Source organism: Mytilus californianus, unplaced genomic scaffold (genome assembly GCF_021869535.1).
Source record: "Mytilus californianus isolate M0D057914Y unplaced genomic scaffold, xbMytCali1.0.p SCAF_5, whole genome shotgun sequence".
Taxonomy (NCBI): Eukaryota; Metazoa; Mollusca; class Bivalvia; order Mytilida; family Mytilidae; genus Mytilus; species Mytilus californianus.
Genome location: NW_026262701.1, coordinates 10,330,779 through 10,358,228, shown reverse-complemented (window position 1 = coordinate 10,358,228; position 27,450 = coordinate 10,330,779). Strand labels below are relative to the sequence as shown.

Here is a 27,450-nt window from a genome sequence, read left to right as displayed (position 1 = left end):
ATCGAACAACTCTGACGATGAACTCATGCACTACGTGTATTCGTGGATGAAGGTGGTGTTCGGTCACTCGTTTAAATGTTTTCTTTATTTGAATTCTCCGATTAGCTATTTCATAATGATTACTATTGTAAGTATTATAATCATAACTATTATCATTTTAATTATTATTATTATGTATAATACTATGATTGTTATTATTAATTTTGTTTTTAATATTATTATTAATTTGTCTCTGGCATATCTTCCCTAAAGCCGAAGCTTAAAACCCAATTATCAGTTTATTGTTAAAAGCAAACATTGACAATTACTGGTATCGTAAACAAGTTAAATATGCTAATTTCTACGAATTCTTGATAAAATCCCACCTTGAAATCATGACATGTTTCTTATTTTTAACTTTTTTATTAACTAAAAGATAGACATTTTTGCTTGACAATATGGTTTCCTTGATTTATCATCTTACTTTTTCGTATTTTCATATTCATAAATTTATATATATTAAGTGATGTTGTTTTGTTGAACAGTTCGTTAGATCGTGAATCGTTGAAGGTAAGTCTTTATCTAGGATTGATAGTTACAAGCAGTTAATGACGGCAAATCCATAGCACACGAAAAGAACTTATGAGAGCTCATACACCTAGTAATACGTGTTGTGAAGGTAAAGTAAAATATAGTTGTTGAGGTTTATGCCCCCTTCTGTAGCAAAGTGTATTACGAAAGTGTCAAAGTGCAATAATATCCAAACAGCAAAGATAATGAGTAAAAGTGATGTGCCAATGTGTACATATACCACAGGGAAACTTCGTTCAAAGCAATAGTATTTACTGTTTTATTGCATTTAATGGAAAATGGAGTTTTTGTGGCAAATAAAGCCAAGATTTTTGCAGAAAATCCGCAAACTCTGATACAAAGATTTTTGTTAAATAATTTTAAACATAGATTACTCACTTGCTTGTCTATGATGTGCTAGCGGTTATAGTTTACAGAAAGTTCCGAACAACCTTTACATTCCCCCAAAACTCGTGCTGAGTCATTAAAGTCGAGCGCACCCTAGAACGTGAACTTGAATTGGTCCATATGTATATTTGTTTTAACCAATATCTTAATTCATAAACTTGTTATAAGGAAATCATTGCTAGCACTACATGCAATAATCTAACTATCAAGCAAAAAAAAATATGGTGGGTTAAATCTGGTTTTGTCGCATGCCAAACCTCCCGCTTTTATGGCAACGTCAAACACAACACCAAAACGACAACATCACATGACAGGACCACAATACAAATACATGGGAGAACATAAAATGTAAGAAAAAAAAAACATTTTACGTTATAATTTCGTTTTGGCTAATATTTGGGGAATTTTTTATTGAGTTAGATTAGATTTTCAACTTATTTAAACCATATGTCATAGTTGCTGAACATGTATATATGAAGGTCTGTGTGACAACTCTACGACATGCATTCTCCATTGGATAACCATGGGACATACAGGTTTACATCATCAAGTATATGAACTTCATCTGAAATTCAGTCTAACAATTCTAGATATATGCAATTTTTTTACAGCAAATTTTTGGACTCGCTCTCCGTGATATAAACTGATCTTCTTATAACATCTTGACATCCACTTTTACGGTTTACAACGTACTAAACAACTAGATCAGCTAGGCTATATAAAGATATATTTGTTTGTCGGATAATGCCATGCTTCGTATGTTTAATCCAGGGTTACAACATAAAACATGACATATAGTTGCATTTCTACTAAATGACATATCTTACAGATCAGACTTCTTCATTAGCCATTATGGGTTAGGAATACATATCATTTAGTCACTATATTTTTATCTTATATATACATATAAGAAGATTTGGTATGATTGTCATTGAAACTTATATTTGCCAACCAAGGGATTTACAGGGTTAACACTACAAATGACATATACTTTCTTTAATGTCTTTAATTAAGCTCCAAAATTTCAAATGATCATATTTGCGTTTCCAGCATTATCATTTGAACAATTACTTCGTTCAACCACTCAGCCAACTAGGCATTTTACAAATAAAGCTTTGCAATCGTTAAATTCAAGATATAACTGATTGGCTAAATTTCTGATAAATATTTGAAAGAGCAAATAAAATTCCGTAAATCACCACACTGACAACTAAAAAGTTATAAAGTGATAACATTCATTTTGTTGCGAGTGGCACCCATTGTTGTTCTCAAACTATTTGATACATCAACGTCGGTAAAAAGCTTTCCTGCAATAGCAGTTTGGTGGATTTGGTTATTTGTTTAACCATTGGACATTACCACAGTCATAAACAATTGGTACATATAGAATATCAACAACCGAAAATGAGATTTTGAAATGATACAAAGAAAACATACGACAATTTAAAAAAATACCTGATAAATGTTTACCACAAAAATCGCCTCCGACGAATCAAATTTATAAAGTGTTCAATTCAATTTCCAAAAAAAAGTAACACTAAGAAACATGTATGAAATAAAATTTTATAAATACGTCCTGAATCACAATACACGAAAACTTGGAGTGAACTTAGATGATGCGACAGGGCAAACTATGATTGATCCACTAGTTTTGTGAATAGCATTTATTTAAAGTTCTTGCCTACTTGTTCTTGTTGCTGTTCACATCGTTTGTCTATCTATTATACTTATCAAGATAATTGACAAAACAAAACACCATCAATGAAGTATTTTTCAGAGTAAATGAATAGTGAAACGAATTTTAACGAATTGGGAGAACGTTGATTTTTGTCAAGAATAGTCATTTAGAAATAAACCGTCGAATATAGAGTCAATTAAAGTTTTTTTGTCTAATAAGCATTTTCTAAAATCTTGTATAAGTCATAAATTTTGCTATTTCGCAGCTAAGAGGCTTTAACATAAATCCCAATTTGTGTGAGTCAATTGATGGTTTCAGATATATTTCCATTTTTGTAAATCTTGTACAGATAAAATGTTTTACTGTTTATTGTTGTATCCAATATATCATAATATGAAGGATGATATGTAAACAATTCGGACTCGGACCTCTTTTAAACTGAGTTTTACTGTGCGTATTGTTGTGTGTTTGTTTAATCTACATTGGCTAGAGGTATAGGGGAGCGTTGAGATCTCACAAAACATGTCTAACCCCACCGCATTTTTGCGCCTGTCCCAATCCAGGAGCCTCTGACCTTTGTAAGTCTTGTATTATTTTTAATTTTAGTTCATTTATATGTTTTGGAGTTTAGTATGACGTCCATTTTCAATGAACTAGTACACATTTTTGTTTAGGGGCCAGCTGAAGTCCGCCTCCGGGTGCGGGATTTTCTCGGTGTGTTGAAGACACATTGGTGGCCATCGGCTGTTTTTTTTTTTTACTCCTTGGTTTGGTTGTTGTCTCTTTGACACATTCTCCATTTCCATTCTCAATTTTAATTGTAAAATTAATTAAACAAATCACTATTTGAGGTCAATAATTTCTAGAAAGAGTCAACTGGTGGTTTTAGAAATATTTGTATTGATGTACATCTTTTACATATTGTATTGGTGATCATTTCTATGTTTACAGTTTCTGGCTTTTGATCTCTGTAAAACATCATTAAAATACAAAGCTTATAACTAGTTACCCCAGAAGCGCTTTGCGTTAAAAAAAAGATTCATTAGTGGCTCTTTGGTTAGATGGAAGGATAATCAAGTACTAAAGGGGTCATTGAAAACCCAATCTAATTAAAATTAAAGCGTTATTTGATACCGTTCTGATTAGATCAGGAAATTGTTGATAACCAAATTTTCGGCAATTGACCTTTAAAGACATAGTGTAAGAAAATGTTGTCGAAACTTCCAAACATTTAATAATTCAAGTCATTACACCCTTCAGAATTTGGTCAAATCCGTGTTATTCTTTATAATATTTCGACAGTGAAACATCAGTATAAGAAATAAATGAGACAACCACTGTTTTCAGGAATTATTTAAATAGAAATAAGGAGATGTGGTATAAGTTCCAATTAGGCAACTCTCGAACCAAGTCACAATGTGTAAAAAGTAAACAATTATAGTTCAAAGTACATTCTTCAACACGGAGCCTTGGCTCACACCGAACAGCAAGCTATAAAGGGCCCCAAAATGACTAGTGTAAAACAATTCAAACAGGAAAACCAATGGTCTAATCTATATAAAAAAAAAACGAGAAATTAGAAATGCCCATTAATCGCAAACAAGAACATATACATGTATTTCTTCTGTTTTTTATATTTCTTTATGAGCAAATGTCTTTCAATTTTAAAATCGTTTTTGAACCCTTAGTATCCTTACACTAGCCTCCAAACTTATTTTAAAGAAGCTACTTCTATATGAATATAACATTAGGAGATGTGGTATGATTGGCAATGAGGCAACTACAAAGTTGAAGAGTCTTAATAACTAAGATTTCTGAAAGGTGATGCCAAGTACGGTTAAGGCAATCTTCACCTTAAGTGGTAGAAAAACTTAATTGTTTTGAGTATTTCAAAATCATATAAACCGTTAATCAACAAAATATTAACATACTGATGATATTTCATGTGAGCCCACGAAAGTGTTAATAATAAGTTAAATCTTTATATCCAAACAACAAAAAAATACTGTACAATTGTTAATTAATGGCAGGAATTCAACAACAACGCGATAGAGAGACATCTACTGGACTATTCATGATCTTCATTGATAGACAATACAAGCAGTTAGCACAACGTAAAGTTCTTCAAACGTCTATTATACGTTGTTCATGTTTGCAAACATTTGATGACATACCACAAAAAACACAAAACGAAATCGTTGTATGCCTTTTAAATGCATTACAGAAATTATGAATTGGAAATTTTGAATTTTCATATTAATGTTGAAACAAAAATTAGACTGTTTCCTTAGATCTTCGAGTTAGTTAACTTTTCTTATTTTATTTGGAGTGCATTGATTAAATGGTTGTTTTGTTATAGCACTATATCCAATCATGGCGTTGACCACTTGTCACTGTAACAAACGGGAGGAGCGTACACCAGTGCATCAATCTTAGAAGTTGCTATCAATGACCTTGAACTGTTTGTCACCGCTTCCCTTGACTAATAGATAATGAACGAATAAATCAAAATGTAATATCTATCACCATTAAATTTCTATGTTAAGCAAATATACCATTTGAGAATTAGATTTCTGTTCTGATTTATTGTTTGTAATTTCTAAAAAAAACAATTGTAAACAAAACAACAAAAAAGAGTGATTGATTTGATGGCTGCATAACTGTAAAACCTGAACAACAAAAACGATTCCGTGATTAATGGCTGTTTAACGTCCAAACCACAAACAAAAACAACAATGGATGTTAAGTCATATTTATATCTCAAGAAAAATATAATGTATTATTTGTTTACAAATATATTTCATGTTAAATCAGAAAATGATCTTCCGCCAATTTTCATATTAGTTAAAAATGCTATCTGCCAACTCACAAAAACTATATTCGAATTATTTAACTCTTGTACCATTTCGTTCCCGTATTTGTTGTGGTTCTGTCGTTCTTTGATGTGGATATTACATTACTTGATGAGGTAAAACACGTGAACATTTAGAAAACACTAATTATATTTTTAAACCGATGTTCATGTCGTTTTTATCTTTAATTTTTCTCGGATGAGTGTAGCTATACATAGAGGTACTCTTCAGAGTTATTTGGTAACAAAAAAAGGGTCATGCGTACATTATGAGGAAACGGCAAGAAAAAAAAAATGAGAAAACAATTACTAAAAATAACAATATTTCGGACATAAGGGTCATATCTCCTCACCATGTGGTCCGCCTGCTTTTTATCCATAGCTCTCAAATAGAAGCAGTATTATAGTGAAACACTTGTAAAGGGTTTCGCAGAACTCCGTGTCTTGATTGTGATTGAAGCTGTCAGTGTAAAATTGTAGAATAAATGTTGACTGTAAAAAGTCCATTTATCATTATACAAAAATCCAAATTTTTCTTTAGATGCTTTTTCATGATCTTGAAGATAAGTTAACATTCCATGAAGATTTACAAATTTATCATATTAAATAAGCTTAATTTGGTAGATGTTTACTGCCAAAAAACTTATATAAAAATAAGATGATGGGGTATGCATATGTATATATGATTGCCAACAAGACATCTCACAACTTAGATACCAAATGATGTACGGCCTTCAATAATGAGTTAAACCCTCACCGCATAGTAAGCTATAAAAGTCCCTGAAATAAAAAATGTAAAACAGACGAAAAAATAACTGCCTAATTCATGTACAAAACAATAAGCGAAAATCAGGTTTAATATACAGCAACAAATGACAACCACTGAAATACAGGCCCTTGACTTCTGACATTTATTAGTAGAATACTAAAAAATGAAGAAGACAAACATATTTTCAGAATTTTGGTTTGAAGTATGTCCAGTACACGATGTTTTGTCGATATTGTCAACACCGCAATATCGTGTCATTATTGTGTTAACATTGTATCCCATCTATATATATGTTATGTACATTTGTGTTTACATCGTTCTCATCATATACATCGCGAAGTTGACAATATCGTGTTCACATCGTCAACATCGTATTAATGTTGTGTACCAAGTCTATACCTTCGTGTTTACATCGTTCACATCGTATACATCGTGATGTTGACAATATCGTGTCAACATCGTGTTTATGTTGTATATAGAGTCTATACCTTTCTGTTTACATCGTTCACATCGTATACTTCGTGATGTTGACAACATCGTGTTTTCATCGTTCACATCGTCAATATCGTATTAATGTTGTGTAACAAGGGTATACCTTTGTGTTTACATCGTTCACATCGTATACATCGCAATGTTAATCATATTGTGTCAGCATCGTGTTTATGTTGTATATAGAGTCTGTACCTTTCTGTTTACATCGTTCACATCGTATACATCGCAATGTTAACAATATCGTGTCAATGTTGGCATGACACGGGTTATGTTCTGCTCATATATGTTATGACGGTATAATACTAAACCCCTAACAGGAGGGATTGTGCCTGATATTCATATGATGAAGACATAATCTTTCAATCAGTTTAATTGAGGTCTGGAGCTGGCATGTCAGTAACTGCTAGTAGTCTGTTGTTATTAATGTATTATTGTCATTTTGTTTATTTTCTTTTGTTTCCTATTCTGACATCAGACTCGGACTCCTCTTATACTGAGTTTTACTGTGCGTACTGTTGTGCGTTTGTTTTTTTTTTCTACATTGGCTAGAGGTATAGGGGGAGGGTTGAGATCTCAAAAAACATGTTTAACCCCGCCTCATTTTTGCGCCTGTCCCAAGTCAGGAGCTTCTGGCCTTTGTTAGTCTTGTATCATTTTTAAGTTTAGTTTCCTGTGTATAATTTGGAGTTTAGTATGGCGTCCATTATCACTGAACTACAACAATGTAGTATACATATTTGTTTAGGGGGCAGCTGAAGGACGCCTCCGGGTGCAGGAGTTTCTCGCTGCATTGAAGACCCATTGGTGGCCTTCGGGTTGTTGTCTCTTTGACACATTCCCCATTTCCATTCTTAATTTTATGTCATGTTTATATTGTAAACAAAGTCCATACCTTTATGTTTACATCGTTCACATCGTATGCATCGTGATGTTGACAATATTGTGTCAACATCGTGTTTATTTTGTATATAAAGTCTATACCTTTCTGTTTTCATCGTTCATAACGTATAAACCCTAAGCCGGTAATGTCACATTATATACCCTGTCCGAAACCCGAATTACACATAGATTACTGATTATCCCTGCATATTTTTTTTTACCAATATCAGGTATTTGTTAAACATTCACCACGGAGTATATAATATATATTCAGTACATGTTTATTATTTCTTAATATGCTGTGTAATTCTTTTAAATACAAGTTTTCCTTCTTCTCAAATATTTTTTTCTTCATTAATATTTTCAATAAAGTTTGTAGATTTCACGTATGCCGTTTGTAATTTTTTTAACAACAACAAAAACTGTAAAATCAACCTGATATTTTCCGCGTATGTGAAGGATTTTATAATTTGCTGTGAAAATAATTCTATCATATATTCAATAATTTGTAATTATAGCACTTTATGACATTAAGCAAGCATTGAAAGTGTAAAAAGCGTGGTTTTAAATTAAAAACATACTATTGATGGATACAAGTCAATTTTCCCTCTTGAGAGCCTCTTACATTCTTTAAGTGTTCTGTATAGCTTAAGACTACGTCACATAGTAACGTTTGCTATGATGACGTTGTTGATGTTCCAATTGGGGTAAAAAATGTAGTATATACCCCGGCAGTTTCCTGAATATATACTGACATCTCCGTGTTGTTATCCAATTACAAAAATTGACACATTTGTAATCCATAATATATCGTTAAAAAATTGTAATATATCGATGTAAACGATGTAAACATTTTATTACATTCCAAACATTATAAATAATGTTGACACCATATCGTAGACACTACAATGCAAACGATGTAAACACGATATTGATAATAAATTGTATGCATCGCGATGTTAACGATGACAACGATGTAAACAGTATGTAAGAGTTGTTACAATGTAAACGATGTTGACAATATATAGTGTTAACATTGTTGAAATCGCAATGTAAACGACGTAAACACGATATCTTTACAAAATTGAATACATCGCGATGTTAACGATGTCAACGCTGTGAACAATATATAAGACTTCATACAATGTAAACGATGTTGACACGATATCGTGTTAACATTGTAAATATCGCGATGTCGACAATAGTGTTTTAACATTGTGCACTGGACATGGATGGTTAATTCCGACGTTATCGTTTTTTTTCTTCATAGGCTTAACCTAAATATTGCCGACGCCACCAACGACGACGGATTATCACAATAAATGAGACACTTTCAATCAAATCACACTAAAGTTAAAAAGCACCAATTCTAAGAACTAAGAATTCTCCGATTTTTTTTAACGAGAATAATTATTTGAACATAAACGAATATCAATCTTCTATTTTTTTTATATAAATCTCGCAATGTCTTGAAAAAACAATTATTTGGAATATCTGTTTCACAGATGGCGACGGATGTGTTCCAATTATTGTAAACATCATCCATTTCTCTTTTTCTCGAATGTGACCTACCGAATTAGACTTATCCCCGAATTTGTACTTACAAGAACAACATGACCCGCGCCACACGTGAAACAGGATCTGCATACCCTTCCAGAGCACCGGAGATCATCTGTTGTATTTGGCGGGGTTTGTATTGCTCAGTCGTACCGATCTGTTGAGCTAGGCAAATTGCAACTGATTTGTTCTTATGTTGTGCTGTTACGCCACTGACACAGGTTCGGAGATGGTTGAGCGCTCACAAATATGTTTAACCCCATCAAACTGCTAATGTGTCTTTCCCAAGTCAGGAGCCTGTAGTTCAGAGGTTGGCATTGTTTCTTGTCTTTCATATTTGTTTTTCATATATTTTTGTTGGTTATAAATTATCCTTTAACTGTTTCACATTTTTGTGTAGCGGCCTTTTATAGCCGACTATACGATATGTTGAAGGCCATATGGTTGCAATTAATTGAACTCTGGTGAATAGTTGTCTCATTTGAAATCATACCACTTCTCCTAATTTTTATTAAGATTTCCGAGTTGTGTTTTGTAAACTATAACATTGTATATTCATTCATTTGATGTGTTTGAGCTTTTGATTTTGCCATTTGATTAGGGACTTTCCGTTTTGAATTTTCCTTGGAGTTCGGGTTTTTGTTATTTTACATTGTATGTATTTTTTTGCTGTTTTTCCTTTTTTGCCATGGTATCGTCAGTTCGTTATCGACTTATGAGTTTGAATATCACTTAGATATCTTTCACCTCTCTTTTGTAATACTGGAATAGATTTAACTTTACTATTTGTATGCACATCAGTTTGAAAAAATAGCGGAAGGAACCATTGGTCAGAGGATAATCATATTATGTTAGATTGTTTTTGCTTAGTGTACCTTTTCCCTTTTCCGAAAGCCAGAGTAAAAGGTCTGATTCCGCGATAGAAATTTTAATTAACCCTTAATCTGAATGAGAATCAAATTCGAAGTTTAGTTTGTAATCTACCTCAAAATGTGACTCAAATTCAAAGTTGCAGTTGAATTGTAACTGGATCTTTAAATGGGATTCGAACTCAAAGTTCTATTTGATATTCAATTCTAACTCGAATTTTAATTCTACTTATGCTTAAGTTTTAACTCGAACTCGAAGACTATTCCAAATTTAACTGGAACAGTAACCCGAACTTTAAATTAAACTCGAAATCGGTGGATAGCCACACTATATCGAGGCACATAAATGACATTATAGTATATCAGTTCAGGATGATACGTGAGGAAAATTGGTCTTTTACAAAGTATACAAATATATAACAACATATACTTCGTGCATAATGTGAAATGCATATCTTCCATACGGACACCTTTGGAATTCAGTTATTTATTCAATTTATTATTTTTTTGTTTTATCATTGTTTTCATTATTATTATTATTATTACATTTATTATTTCAGATGAATTTTGATTTGCTCTACCGGTGATATTTACTTTATTCGAACCTTCAAATTCGCTTATTTTTTTCAATTGTAAATAAAATTTACGAAGCCGTAAAAGTTTAACATGCTATGAAGAACTGTATAAAAGTACATAACCTTGAATCATTAACACTTCCGATTTTTTTTTAAATTTAAAAAAAAAATTTATTCTTTCATTTTAACCAATAGATTGAACTTTTTCCTTGACAATCCATTTTCCTTGATGTAATATACAATTGTTTTTATATTTATACATGATCATATACATCAGGTGATGTTGTACGTGTTGTATTGTTGAGCAGTAAGTTATGTTACATAATGAATCGTAGAAGGTAAGTCTGTATGTATGCTTGATAGCTTATGATAGTTAATGACAGCAAATTGGTTGCATACTAATTGAGCTCACACAACAGCACGTTGGAGGTGGAATTTTTAAGAGTTCATACACTAACTTGTTTGTGAAGGTAAAGTAAAGTATAATCATTAAAAATATATATATACATTCATCAACGATACTACGCTGATTATTTTGTACATCAGACGCCTTTTTTGGTTACAAAAGACTAATCAAATAAATAATGACGCTAAAATCAAGAAAGCAAAAAAAAAAAAAAAAACAGCGCGAATTTGTGATGCATAAAGGAACAAAAATTCCATAAGATTTTACCGAAACCCATACCGTGTAGTTGTCTATAAAAAGGCCCCGACATGAAAAAATATGAAGCAATTCAATGTTTTATATTGTTTAAGTTTTGTAAATGACTTATTTGTACAGATGATAATATAAATGATAAAAGAGGGACGAAAGATACCAGAGGAACAGTCAAACTCATAGATCGAAAACAAACAGACATTGTCATGGCCAAAAATAAAAAGACAAACAGACAAATAATAGAACATAGAAAACTAAAGACTAACCAACACGTACCCCACCAAAAACTGGGGGTGATCTCAGGTGCTCCGGAAGGGTAAGCAGATTCTGCTCCACATGTGGCACCCGTCGTGTTGCTTATGTTATTACAAATCCGGTAAATAGTCTTATTCGGTAGGTCACATTCGTGAAAAGAGAAAGGTACAAATGTATTGTAGTTACGACATAAGAAACATATCCGATATCATTTGATAATTCATGTCAACAAAGAAGTGCTGACTACGGGGATTTTGATAACTTCTAGGAGGTACCCTCCTGTACGGCCTTCAACAACAAGCAAAGCCCATACCGCATAGTCAGCTATAATAGGCCCCGAAATGACAAATGTAAAACAATTCAAACGAGAAAATTAACAGCCTAATTTATGTACACAAAAATGAACGAAACATTTTCAATTGTCTAACAATGTGCCTATAAAACAAGCACTACATGCATCATTAACATTTACTATTACTAGATAAAAGATGACTGGAAGCACAATTTATTCATATGCTGAAAAAAACTACAGTTTTTATTTCAGCAACCACAAAAAGACACAATGAAGTATACGGTGTTGATGGTGCTTCTTCTAATTATAATAACAGGTAATAACTAATGAATAATTTCACAAATATTTCAGTGCTTAACGGCAGACAATTAACAATTGTTCGATCTAGTTTATTACACGATATTGTCTTAGCAATGCACCTTCAGTCACTTAAACAATAGTTTGTCTTTATTTTCAACTGTCTAATCGTTCTTTCCCCTCTTTGTAATTGTATTATGATAAGTCGTCGTACTCATTGATTTCACTTATGAATTCAACAGATCTTCGGAGAAAATCACATCACTGGCATCAGTGTAACAAATATGTCTTGGATAATATTGATTGCGCTTTGACCATAAATTGCAAAACATTTAAAATATTAAAAATATTTATTAATTATCACTTATTCAATCCAATACATTAAATGATATGCTAAGCAAAACATGTGGTACTATGCAATTGATGTGATCACCTCGATATTTATTATACACTTACTTCGGCAGATTATTGGTTTGTGCCTAAATTAAAAACAATATGTTGTGTAAAATTGAACAATATCATTTAAATGTTTTTTTTTTTAACAACAAATAAGTATTCTTTATTCTAAAAATTACAATTTCACTTCACTGTCCAAGTTCCAATGAAGTATTTCTGTGAAATGCTTTCTGAGTATCAAGGAAAATACTCAGAATATAATAAAATATAAACATTATTTTTTCTATTATATCAATCTTTTTGAATTTATGAAAATTATATCTTAAGATACGGTGTTGTTTTCATTCATTACAATTCGTAGTTCTTTTAAAAGCATCATACACATCTAAGAATGTCAATTTTTGCTTCGAAACATAGTAGGACTTATAAATACAAAAAATCTAAAACTGTCAAAAAATAGTTAAAACAATAATACCCATGATCTGATATTTTGTATCCAGAAACTATATGTTTTGCTAATATCTTGTTTTGAAAATTGTATTTTACTAGAAGATAATTGGCTTTGTATATATTTTTGGTCTACTAAAATATTGTAGAGCATTTTATTGTTAATATCTTATGCTTCAATTTGTTTATTTCGCAATCTCAATTTATCCTTACATATATTGATTTTACTCTTAACGGAGGTTTCTTTTTAAAACGTGCTGCCATTCTTTTGGGATGAAAGATTGTAACACCTTAAACTCTGCAATCCAGTTTGACTTATTAATTAACTTTTCTAGAATAAAGCTTTCTGATAATTTTCCCTCACGATCCAATATGTTATTAATATAAACCAATCGACTTCTTAACCAGTTTTGGGAGAACAAGCTCTTGTTGCAATATTTTATGTATCTATTTCCCCAACCAATGTGTTTTCTTAATCCGAAAAGTGATCGGTAAATTTTGCTAAACTTCCTCCTGTTTTCACCCAACTTGAAAATACTTGTAAAAAAAACCGGTATGTTTCCAAGTTATTCTTTAGCAAAGTCTATCTACGAAAAGTCTTCGAATCTTATATGAGAAAGTTTGAATTTGCTAATTTTTTTTTTCACAATTGGAATTTGCTTAAAAGCTTACGTTTGCTATTTCTACTTGCCGTCAATGGGATCCGTACTCCTTCTTTGAAGTTTATTTTAGTGTGCCAATGCTTTTTTTAAACAGTTCAGTGGATATAATGGGACAATAGTGGTGTGTTTTTATTTAATGAATTTAATATTGATTTTAATTTACTTCATATGTATGAGCCTATCTTACTTTCGGGGCCTGTAATTCAGTGGCTATCGTTTGTTGGTGTATGTCATTTTATTTTTCGTTCATTGTTTTGTACATAAATCAGGCGGTCTCTTTTCCATTTGAATTATTTTGCTTTGACATTCTGAGGCGGCCTTTATACATATACTTGTTGAATTCCACATCATTTTTATCCGGTGGAGAATTGTCTCATTTAACCACATCTACTAATTCTTATTTTTATATATGACTATAGAACCTAAGCACCTGATATCACCCCCAGTTTTTGGTGGGGTTCGTTTTGCTCAGTCTTTAGTTTTCTATGTTGTGTTTTGTGTACTATTGTTTGTCTGTCGGTCTTTGTCTTTTGTAACCATGGCATTGTCAGTTTATTATCGACTTATGAGTTTGAATGTCCCTCTGGTATCTTTCGTCTCTCTTGTATCTGTAATTGTGCCAACGAAATATCCGTGCAGTTAAACAGTTTTAAAACAACTATTTTAAATTCAAATACTAATCAAACTAGTTCTACAAAAAGTTTAGCCATTGAAGTAGAAAAGACAAATTCAAAATCCAAATATAACGGAAAAGAAACAGTTTTATAAAACTTTAACCGTAATAAGTATCATACAACTTATCAGAGCTATTATACGACTATTTATAATAAATCTTATATTCACAACTATACTACATTGCAGCTCAGAAAGATCAGCTGACATTTAAAATCCCAATTAATTACATATATCTTTTTGGAGAACGCTTTCGTCTTTACAAAAGAAAAAAAAAAAAACATTTTTATTTGCGATTCATGACAAGGTTAAGGATAAAATTTGTATTTTGTTTTATTATTTGATATGTTATCAACAATATTAATTAGCTGAATTATCAAAGGCCTTGGTTTGATATGCATTTTTATCTATGTAATCCGTTGTAGGTTAACAGGAGTCGCGGAGAAAAACTTCCGATATTGGGATTTTATGGAAAGGAAAATATTTAAAAGACTCCTAACATATAAATTATTATATAAATTATATGTATTCATGATATTGTTTGATTGAGATTACATTTTGAGGGGTTAAAATCCACGGTTAACCGGACGGTATGTGAGAAAAACCAACATTTCGGATTGCGATATTTTTTTGTATGAGATTTCTTAAAATTAACAAAATATTCAGAAGTCTAACCTGACAATCTCCTTATTGTCGATTTAATTTCATTCTCATGACTTTTACGTGCTACAACGTTTCAAGAAATTATCTTTTTTTCCCATTTCAGACTGATATGATTAAACGAATCTATTTATTGACGAAACACAAAGACCTTGGTAGCTTATACTTACTATTTGAATAATTTCTAACCAAATACAAATTAGTAAAATGCTCCAATATTAATTAAAACCGCTGTCTATTTTTCTTCAAATTTTTAATGTAGTATAATTTTACTTTTAGATATTGTGTGTTCTCAACAATTTTGTATTTGTATTGCGATTTTTGATCCAGTGTGTTCCACATTTGGTGTGACTTTCAGTAATCAATGTCGATTGGAATGTGCGTAAGTATGTTTCCCTAAACGGACAACATGTCATATTCGTTTTAAGACCACTCACAGATTATTTACATACAATTAAAATCTTATTGAAATTTTCCTCCCTCAAACTGTTATTGATAGGCTGTAAAACACGTGAAGCGGTACTATATACTGATGCATTTATAAACAGCTTATAGTTGCTAGAGATCAATAATTATCCAGGATACTTTAGCAATGTTGTCTGAATAATATAAAACAGTTCAAGTTTAACTGCACCAGAAGCGCACTTCATCGTTGATATTACATTCCAAAATATGCGGAACTCAAAAATCTTAAATCAAACTCTGAAGAGCTAATATCAACACACAGGACCAAAAGTATAACTAATCCCGGAAACGGAATCAGAGTTTGTGTAAGAAGAAACATTTAGTAATTTCTAATCATTTCCCGAATTTCATTACTGCAAACTTTAAAAACATTATCCGTCTTCTCTAGCCAGTACCGAAGGAGTAAATTTATGACCTGCTTATCAACTTATGTAATAAATAAAGGCAACAGTAGTATACCGCTGTTCGAAATTCATAAATCGATTGAGAAAAAAACAAATCCGGATTACAAACTAAAACTGAGGGAAACACATCAAATATAAGAGGAGAACTACGACACAACAGAAATACAACATTAAAATGTAACACACACAAAAACAAACTATAATATAACAATGGCTATTTTCCTGATTTGGTACAGGACATTTTAAGAAAAAAATGGTGTGTTGAACCTGGTTTTGTGGCTAGCCAAACCTCCCGCTTGTTTGGCAATGTTAAATATAACATTAAAATGACAACATTAAATGACAGGTCTACAATCTGTAATAACAGATATAATAAGCAGAAGAGGTGTATGTAACTTGTATACTGTTATCATACTCTCCGAGATATAAGAAATTAAATATCTGTAAAATGGAAGTACAAGTGCATAGAATGTATTGAAATATCGCAATATCTATTGAAAATCTGTCCAACAATTTTTTTAATTGTATGTTATTGTCACTGAAATGTCCGTTCGATTAATTTAACATTTGTAGAGGGTAACCAATATTAGTTTTCTTTTAGCATAAATAATCATATATCCTGTACATTTAAATAAATTGCAGAAAAGGAAAGTAAGGGGGACATCATTGCTGCTAATTTAATAGACATTCATATGAAGTTTAAATTCTCTGGTTGCTTGCAAAACTTCATGAATGTCCGCTAGATGTCGTGTACCTGTTACCTAAACTGGTTTAATAGTTCGATAAAATACTAGTCCTAGTTAACGTTTTTCTGTTTTCCTAAATGTTATATCACGTGTTCCTTTAATCCAGTTTGAGTTGGAGTTAATTCCCTTTGGTCGCTATAATGAATGACCAACTGATAAATTTTCTTATCAGACAAAACCGAAAACTCGTGTTGTTCAGAATCGTTTTTTCTAAAGACTGGCGATCAGTATATCAAATCTTTTTTGTTTTATTTATGAAGGAACTAGTCCGCTTTACCTTTTAACATGTCGGATTAGAAAATAACTGTCCAACTCAAATTACGCCGATGAAAAACTATTTATACCGAAACACAGTTGCACTTTTCACATTCTTGTTCCGAACATATATATCCATGTTTTTACTATATTATTTTCTAGCTACTGTGTGTAGTTTTTACTGCTAAACTCTTAAACATCATTCTGCAAGCATTCGTCAGAACACACAGCACAGTTAATTATATAAAACTACCAATAACCAAAAAAATGTGTTATTGATTTTTGTATTACTGTTGCAATATAACGTTTAATATAATTACTGAGTGAACGATGTTTGATTTGACCAGAAAAATTCAATTTCAATGCATCTCAACGAAATAGTATGCTAAAGTATAGAACAGAGTTCTATGCCTTTAAAAAAAGTCTATGACACGTAGAAATCATTTGCTGATATATTTTAATTCTTATTTCAGTGGTCAATTTCTTGCCTGCCGTGGGGAATGCCCATGTATGTTTTAACATCTATGAGACAAAGGTAAGTTTGAATGGCATAGAATAAAGTTTTAAGAATTGTGCTGTATGTTGAAATGATTAATATAAGGTACCAAACCAACTGTGTCAAAAGAATATCAAACACTCAGTATGACAGACGGCAACACTAATATTGAACAAAATAATAAACAGGAAAGACGCATCCGAGCAGCAAACACTTAATACTTAATATTTGGCCAGTATGAACTAACATCATAAGTGGGAGTGATAACTCTATTCTAGTATAAATGTAACAGGAAAAGGTATGTTAAAGCCACTTTTAAAAATCTTTGCATTTAAAGATCACGCCGTTTTAATGTTTATAAGATTGAGAGTTGTGCTCCTTTTGTTCGCAATTTGTTAAAGCTGTCAGATATCAGAAATCTAAATGTTGCCTTCCATACTACCGTAACGACTTTCCATTTCTTGCTATAAGCGAAACTGGAACTGTAAAATCTGAAAGCATTGTCTCATTTGAAGATTTGTTTTCAATGTTTGGGGATGAACAACAGCTTTACAAAATATATAAATTGGCACAAGATGTCTTATAGTAAGATGTTTATGATCTTTTAAAGCATGTCTGGTATTCATAACCAACATTGAATACTAAGTAGTTGAAAGATTTTCATTCTTGTTAAATGCTTTATAATAACATGTCTTTAATGGCAATGACAGCCAACATAGTCTTTTTTGTTAATGAATATTGATCCAACTTTATTCATCATTAAAATTCAATAATTTTGAAAAGTGATCATTTTTCTAAAGTCCATAATTTAAACTTTTGTCCTACATATTCTTTGACCAGTGATAAAGTTATATTGTAAAAACAATATATAGCAAAGAAAAAATATCGAATTGGTTTTATAAAAAGGGATGCAAATTCAAAATTCATTAGTATAATTATGTAGAAATTAATATGTTTTTTTCAACGAAAATTAAATGTATTACGAGTAAATATTTTGTTATCTTGAAGGAACAGTTGCTGAAAAGTGATGCTTTACTATAAAAAAAGTAGCAGCCGATAATACTGCACCTTTATTTGAAAATGACAGTCTCTATACATATCTCTGATTTTTCTGTCCAGAAGCAAAAAGACTTGAACCAATTAAGGACGATTCTCTTAATATTAATCTAATATTGTTCAAGTTTTTTTTTGCAGATTAATTAAAATTTTAAAACTATTATACATTCAAACAATCCAACAAATACACTGTTCTTTTCTAAAAGGTAATTATTGTACATTTCTATTTCAGCATGTTCAGCTCCAAGTGATACTGGAACATATCTGAAATCTATCAAAAACAATAAATAAAATCAGTTAACATTATATAGCTTTCCCAAGACAATTATGTGTTGTTATCATTATGGAAATGATTTGATATTGAATGTATTATGATAACATTAAAAGCTATATAGACTTCGTATAAAATTTAGTCTAAAGAAGTTTTATCTACAACTTGAGGACATTAAATATATTTTCTTCTCTCACGTGACTTTCTTCCGTACTTCAACGACATCGTGCCACCTCCTGTTATACTATGTCGATCCCCTGAAACGACTAGACAAACTATGCTGTAAAGAAATAGTGTAGCTTATAATAATTGAATGATACATTTCCTGGTCGGCTTAATTTAGGTTCTATCACAGTACAGAATGGATGTATGGTGGCATGTACTTAATTGTACCAATATTATAAAATCTAAAAACGAATATTCTCGGATAGAAATATTTTATTCACATTTATACATGATATTCATTGTACAACTGATCACACTGTTGTGTACAGTTTCTATGTTTCTTTTTTAAATAAAAAAAAATATCGTACTAATTAGCAATTTTACAGTCTGATATAACAAATTCCTAATTGTACGCTACTCTTAAATCTAAACCACAAAAACAATAAAACTAACTTATAAACTAGTTGCTATACAGAAAACGATTTGAACTTTTCTTGACAAATTTTCTTAATTTATAGTAGAAGGTTTTTTGAACTGGCATAAGGACCAGTTAATTGAGAATCAAATTTTGTAGTATTACATTAAGAAGAGTGAGTCAATTTTACAAGGATTTTCATTTAAGGTTGCCCTACTGGACAGTCTAATGTCATGTTTTATGATAATCCCTTCTAGAACTTAAAAAAAAAAAATAATGATATTTACAGAATACTCTATATCAATATCTGTTTTCTTTCATACCTCGAGACTTAAATTTTAACACAAATATGTTACAACTTCATAACACTGTTATCTCATGTCTTTATATCAGAACAAAACAAAAACAAAAATACTTCGCAAACAATTTTACTGTAAAATTAAAAACTCTTTCACCTTAAGCTTGTCAGTTCTATAAAGCTCAAGGATGTTCAGAAGCACTTCGATTATCAATTGGCACACCTCTGAATGGAATAAGTGTAAACTAAACAACCCGTTTTGGAAAGCTGAAACTTCAGTATTTAACGGATATAGGACACCAGTGTGTAATACATAGTTACAAAAGAGGTATCGAAGTTATTTTGGTGAACCTAATTCGCATTTAGAATATCTATTTTTCGTGATGTTTCCTAAAACCAAATATAATAAATAAAAATACCAAACAGAATTAACAGAAACTTATATCATATAAAGAATACTAAACTAGCTAGGGAACACTTATTCATTTAAATCAAGGCAGAAGATGCCAAAAGAGTTTCGCTAACCTATAAGACCATGACAAACTTACAACGCCATGGCAAACACGACAGACTGAGCAACAAGAACCTCACATAAACCGAAGTGATCTCGAGTGTTCTGGAAGGGTAAGCAGATGCTGCTCCACATGTGGCACCCATCGTGTTTCTCATATAACTACAAACTTGATGAAATGTCTAAATCGGTGAAGTCACATTCGCTGAAAAGACGACGGAATTGTAGTGACGACAGCTGGAACATATATGTCGTCATCTGTTAAACAGATATTCCATAACTGCCAATCAACTCGTGAAGGCATCCGTAAAATTTTCGAAGTGATGAAAAAGAAGGACTAATCGACATAAACCCCACATAAACTGGAGTGATCTCAAGTGCTCTGGAAGGGTAAGCAGATTCTGCTTCACATGTGGCTCCCATCGTGTTGCCCATTTAACTCCAAAAATTTGATGAAATGTCTAAATTGCTGAGGTCACAATTGAGGAGAAGACGACGGAATTGTGATTACGACAACTGACACATATATGTCGTCATCTGCTAAACAGATATTTCATAACGGTCAACCAACTTGAAATGATGACTTCAATATTACCACTTGGAACCCTTAGATGAATAACTTTATAGTAAGCAGCAACCCTCTAGCAAGGAAAACGTGATAATAAATTCAAGCTCTCGAACATTGTTTCAACTTGGAGATATATACTCAATATACAGCCCTGCTGTAGTGTTGCTACATAGAAATGGAAATTTCACAATTAGGAAACTGAAATCAGATCTTTTGTCGTTAAGTTTTCTTCTGATCCGACCCTCATTGTCAATTTCTAGATTTAAATCAAAATATGAGGCAGTCGTTACTGTATCTGTTGTATCCTTTATTTCGAATTCGATGTGATAGATAGCACTGCGTTCAACATACTTTAACCTTGGAAGCTTTTCATCACCTAAATTTTAATACTTATCTATATTTGCTTGATTCACATCCATCCTAAATCATGTGGTTTTATCTTCAGAATATTATTATATGATAGTTGTAATTGCCATCAAACGATTAGAAGGTTTCTATAAATAACATTAATAGGTACAGATTCTACTGCACCAGATGCTCGTTTCAACCATTCTTTTAATTTCTTCAGTAATTCTTGGGGCCTGAATGTAAACCTTTAAGCGCAGATATAGCAAAAAAGAACCAAACATGTACATGAAGCTTAAGATAAAGAAGGAATCAACGATTTGCATGTTTGATTTAAATTCCAATACATTAACAGTAGTTATTATATGATCGTGTCGGACGATGTTACACAGTGCTTAAATTGTTTTCCGAAAAAAAAAACAGGAGGGAAATTATACTTTTCATTATATTTCTTATCAATGAACTTTAACCATTTTCCCATCTAAGTTGTAAGCAATCTAAGAAATAAAAAAGAGGCATAAGATACCACGGGAAAACTGGAGATTTCATTTTTTTTTGTTAATTATTTTTTTTATAACCATACATCGAAGAAAAAACATACAGAAACTTGGTTAAAAAGCAAACCGACGAAATCAAATGATGCAGAAAAAAAACTGAGCAACACGAATTCCGCATAAACCCGGGGTTATGGTAGAATGGTATGGGTAGGCATATCCTGTTCGAATAGTGGTTCCTACAGTTGTGTTGTACATGAAATGACAATCGGTCGTTGCCAATTCCTTTCCTTTGATTTTTCTACTCTTTGCAATACTGTTCCCCTTGCTCAATTAAAAGACATCTATGATGAGTTTATTTCCAATAGATACTTATTTTGCACGCTTACTGATATAAAGCATAATCCATTCAGAACCTTCTAATTGTAATCTTGGTATCTATGATGAGTTCACAAAAGTGCAAACGAAAAAAGCATCTTGCAAAGATTTTTGAATTCACTTTCAGATATATTGATGATGTTCTGTTCCTTAATCCATATTTTCAACGAGTGCTTATATCTCATATTTCCAAGTGAACTAGAGATTAGGAATTCTACTGTAAGTAGAAAGTCTGCTTCATATATTGGTTGTTTCCTCGATATTGACACAGATAAAAGACTTCAAACTAGAATCTGTGGCAAACGTGTTGATGTCAAATTTCCTATTGTCAACTTCCTATTTCTCAGCAGTAATTTGCCAGTAACATACCCTCTGCTCCGTTGTACAGAGTTTATATATCTAAGTTAATACATTTTTCTCGTTCATGTTCACGAAACACCGACTTCATTAACTGGGGTGTGATTCATACGTAAAATCTGCTGAAACATAGTAATGTGGAGAAAGACCTAATTCGACAATTCAAATGTATTATGCTCACCCTCACAAACTGGTGGACCGAAACATTATTTCGATGTCTCACCTCACTAGCGACATGTTTTCACGGTCTTAGATACCAGTATAGTCTTCTGATTTGTAATTTCACCGATTGTTTCAATTTCCGATTTCGACATTTTGACTTAGTGTTAGATCGCATGGTGGATGATGCATACAAAGCTGGAACCGCTTACCCTGTCAACGCACCCGTTGTCGCTCCTTTTGAACTTCATGCGATGCCCTGAGTTTTTGTTTCTTTTTCGGATTTTCTCGTTTTGATCGATTAACGTGATTTGAACATTGCTAAACTATTGTTGCCTTAATGTACAGCCATTTATCATTAAAAAACGCTTACTTGAATTATGACTATACATGAGATTAAGAGATATTTTATAATTGTAAATGTCTTGATCGCTTGATTTTTCAGAATTCCTACAAATTTCACGGTAAAAACTCTTATTCAAATATTATTTAACAAAGACGTACTATGCTTGTCGTGACTTTTTGACAAACAAAAATGTTTTGCTGGCTATGAACATTTACAATTGTACAATTATATTTTGTATGACGTTTTGATATTACATAACGCGTTTGTATGTCGGAATTGTTGCTGATGTCCGAATATTGTCTGATGTGTGGATGTCGGAATGTCTTCAGCAGTATAGTATTGACTTTTACAAAATTTGTAATGTGTTTAATGACAACATGTTAGATTATTAAAAGATGCAAACACATTGCTTTAGAGACAAAAGTTACATTCAGATATCATGGATGAATTTATAGTACTATCTAGAAACATTCAGATAGAATACAACATTTATTGTTGCACAACATATCTGTTCAAGCCATTTGCAAAGATAATACCATGTAATTTTCTTATAGATTAATTTTCAGTTAAAGAACCATTAAGGTTTATGACTAGTGTCGGGCGAGGTTGTAGTTTATAATAGATATGATTATAAATAAAGCCATGCTATGATCTTAATTTCAAATGCCAAAAACTAAGCGAAATCCACGTTGAACTGAATATTCATTCTAAAAAGAAATAAAACAAGAACAATGATAGAGGTACTGCTTGTGGACTATCAGTCCCCGGGAGTATCATCAGCTCAGTAGTACGTATTTCGGTACTGACATGATTTATAAAAAACCTTCATTAAATTGTCCGTTTCTAGATTTTAAAATTGATTAGAAGGTTTCAACTCTAAGGCAAAGTTGACCTTAGATGGATGTGGCTATTATCTTTATGTTCTTTTTGGTCATATAGCTCTTTATCTGTTCTGGTTCTAATACATCGGTGGCTTTCAAATATTCGGCATTGAGAATTTCTGATGAAGGTGATTCCAGAAAAGCACTATGAAAGCATGCAATGGCTTTAAGCGTACACATTAATGAAGTTACAAATGCCAATGCTTTCATAAACGATATTTTATTGCATTTAGTTTGTATCGGTTGTATATATGTACGACACTGAACTGCAATGGTACTACAAACTGCGTTGTTGAAGCTGAAGTTCGATGGTTATTGCTGAAGTGCGTTGATAGCTACGCTGAAGTGTTTTTGCGGTTACGCTGATGTGCGATGGTATAACTCTAACTTTGACATTGATTAATCATTACGATGAAGTGGGATGGTGTCTACTAGCTGAAATCCGATGGTCGAGAGTCAAAAGCACATTGAAAGTGGTGGTAGGGTGGTAAGCTAATTAGCCTTTCATTCGACAGTTCGTGGTTTAACTTCTGGTCAGGTCAAACTACCTTTGCTTCGCAAGCAGTAGTATGAAGTCCGAAAATATACTGGGTAACTCAGAATAACTACAATGGGTTCGAATAGGTTGACTTGTCTTTATCTGACTGTGACTTCAGCGTGCAAGTCCGGTTACAAAACATGGTTCAGCGTGTCAGTCCATCTCTTTTTATCTTATAATTGTAATCCACTTGGCGTTAAAAAACAATTATTCATCCATCTATCCGATGTCGGAACAGTGTTACAGAAATGAAAACCGTCAAATACATTTTTCTTGACTTATAATGATGCTTGTCGAGTTTTTCACATAAATACTTTAAGATTAGCTGTTTCCAGACTAAACAGGAGAAAATAAAAGGAACCATTCGGGTCTATTTTGGCGTAAAGTGTTGCAGAAGATTAATACTATAAGCACAATATAAATTATGTTTTTTTCACAACAGGATTCTCTTAAGGATAAAATATTTGGCTCCACTTGATATAAGTTATAATCAATTATTGCCAATAAATAATTTCATGATTAAAATCGTCCAACTATGTGAATTACACTTGATTAGAAGACAAATTTAATATTCAGATACAAATTTTATTTTTGATGTAAAGCTAGTGGCATATATTCGAATACAAGGTTCATCTTTCAGTCGATTTGCTCCCCGTGATTTGTTGTCAGCCTTGGCTTTACAGATTTTTGTAACCTCCACCTGCACAGCTCAGAACTGTTTCGGACTTGCACCTTGTTACTTTTTTTCATAACCGTTGTTAGCATAACGCCTTCATTTACAACATATTCTCCAAATTGCTGCAAGTCCGTGTTGTATTCCATGAAACGTTGTATTTGAAAACGTCACAATATTCAAGCGTCAAGGCTAACTGTTATTTAACGCGCGAATATTAAAGTACCATTATCGCCAACGTGTTTTTTAGGAATAACACAATGTTAGCATTTTTAATATTTGTCAAGAATAATTGGTATGGTTAGTATATTCTTGAATATGGCTTATTCTTATGCAATACAGTTAAAACAGAAGGTGATAATAAAGGCGCTATCTTGTATTAAATCTACGACGATAAGCACTGTTGTGGGAAATTAGAAATGTATGATAAATTTCTTTTGAGTGTGATCAGTTAGATACATGTAACTGTTCCGGACCATATGAGTATTTGGACCATACGCGTATTCATACGCATACTCATATTGTCCGAGCATACGTGTATGATCCGGGTATGTTATATGATGAACATTGAACAGTTACTTTTACTGTTCATTTCATGTAAAGGTATGACCCTTCAAGGTGTCATAAATTAAGAGTTTCTAAAATAAGATTTTTTGTGGTCACCTATTTGGTAATCATTGTCACATGATTAATGAAAAATAAATAAATTTTACTCACAAATTAAAAAGTCACAAAGTCAAAGCATTTTTGCATGGTCATTATTGATTTTTCCTTACGAAACACAATATTTCGACTCCGAAAATATTAACTTAAAAACTGTTGCACACATATCCAATAGGGGCAAGGCATTGAATCTTCTTTTTTTCCCTTCATGTTGGTGTTTCAATTTGATTTTAGTAAATTAGAATTTCTTTAATAATCAAATAATTTTTAGTTATCTAATGTTTTCATGCACCTATTTATGCTATAACAAAATCATAATAATTTAAACGTGTTGCCTCTCTATTTTTATAAGGTATAAACTACTGTTATTGTAAAATCGTATGAATAATAAAATGAACACATCAGTTAAGGGTAAATTAGAAGAAAAAAACAAAAAAAAACTAATCTAAACGCCAGGGAAAAAGAAAATGAAAGTCCATGCGCCAAACGCCTGTGGTTTCACATATGGACGAAATTATCGACAGGATAAAGGCACTTAAAATTGACATTAGCACAGGCAGACACACGAAGATTCAGACAATATGTCAAAGATAAAATAATTCTGTTAGTAACTTGTACCGATTTTGGTTCGGAGAACGAGCTGTGTGTTCCTGTGAAGGAAGTTAGAAATTAATCGAAACATATCTATATGGTTTAAATATTCATATGGTCTGGCCCATTAATAACCAAACGAGTATAAACTCATTTAGTCGGACCATTTGATATACCCATATGGTCACGACCATACGCATATAGCCCAAAAGGTTCGGAGCTCAACCAATGTTCAATATACCATGACTTCATCATGTCTTAATATAATTTTGCTATTCTTTCTATGTTTATTTTGGTCATATTACACTATAACTGATTTGTTTTTATACATCCTTGGCTTTCACATATTCTACTTTGAGTGTTCCAGAAAAGCGCTGCGGACGCAAGAACATAATCAAGTGATTTTTTCATGTATAACAACGCTGAGTCAATACCACTGTTGGCGGCATTTCAGTCTCCACTGACATGATATATAACATATCTTTCTTAAATTGTTCAATTATAGATTTAGAAATAATTAAGGAAGTAAGGTTACAAACCCCTTAATCAGTGGACCTAAGATGACGCTAATTATAATTTGTATGTCCTGTTTGGTCATATAACTCTTCAACTGGTTCGGTTCTTATTCATCCTTGGCTTTCAATATTCTTCTTTGAGCGTTTTTGAAGAAATTTAACCCACTTCATACCGTTAAAATGTATAGAGTTTTGGTTTTCATTTTTTACAGAAATAGTTCGATACTGCAGGTGGTGACTATCCCTCCACGATGTTATCAACAGTTCGGTAGTCAGTACTTCTGTACTGACAGGATTTATAACAAACTCTTCTTAAATTGTCTGTTTGTTTATCAATTTCTTTTGAGTGAGATCAGTTAGATGCATACAACCATTAATGATAAATATACCATGACTTCATCATGTCTTTGTCTTTGTCTGATATCGATACCGGTTCCTTCATGCTTCTTGCATTTACACTTACTCCTTACAGTTCCTTTGACGGGTGATCCTTTGAAAGTGTCTGAATGGCTCCAAAAACAAAATGATAGATTGACATGTAGATTTATTTCGGAACTTGAGACGTTTTAAAAAACTATAGCGATTGTGTAAACAAATTGACATAGAAAAATTACTGGTGTTGATTTTTTCATGTGTTTACAAGTATCGACTTTATAAGGCCCACATGATTGTATAGCTTACTAGAGTATTGGTTTTGATAATTGTTGAAGTCCGTACTGTGACTTAAGTTATTTTACATCCAAGTGAGAAAAACAGATCATCTGAGGCTTTAATGAGTGGACATCTTCATCCAAATCTGAAGATGATCTGATAAAATGTAAAGGACTATCTCGACGAAAATAGTTGATTGGGTACTTGTACATTCGTCTCTCCCACAATTAATGTCCCTTATTT

General features: G+C 32.1%; 2 long non-coding RNA genes across 4 annotated transcripts in view; both read left to right on the top strand.

The window, feature by feature from the left end:
* The window catches only part of LOC127702558 (uncharacterized), a 116,901-nt gene that overhangs the window by 64,674 nt on the left and 24,777 nt on the right, over window positions 1-27,450 (top strand). The window lies entirely within an intron of this gene.
* Window positions 504-18,713, top strand: LOC127702561 (uncharacterized). 3 transcript variants are annotated; one of them, XR_007982492.1, is made up of 6 exons: window positions 504-549; window positions 10,905-10,965; window positions 12,085-12,148; window positions 15,246-15,348; window positions 17,310-17,371; window positions 18,621-18,713. It is a non-coding gene; the product is annotated as an uncharacterized LOC127702561 (long non-coding RNA). The 3 variants fall into 3 exon arrangements; XR_007982493.1 differs by having other exon boundaries at window positions 12,073-12,148; XR_007982494.1 differs by lacking the exon at window positions 504-549 and adding an exon at window positions 571-658 and having other exon boundaries at window positions 12,073-12,148.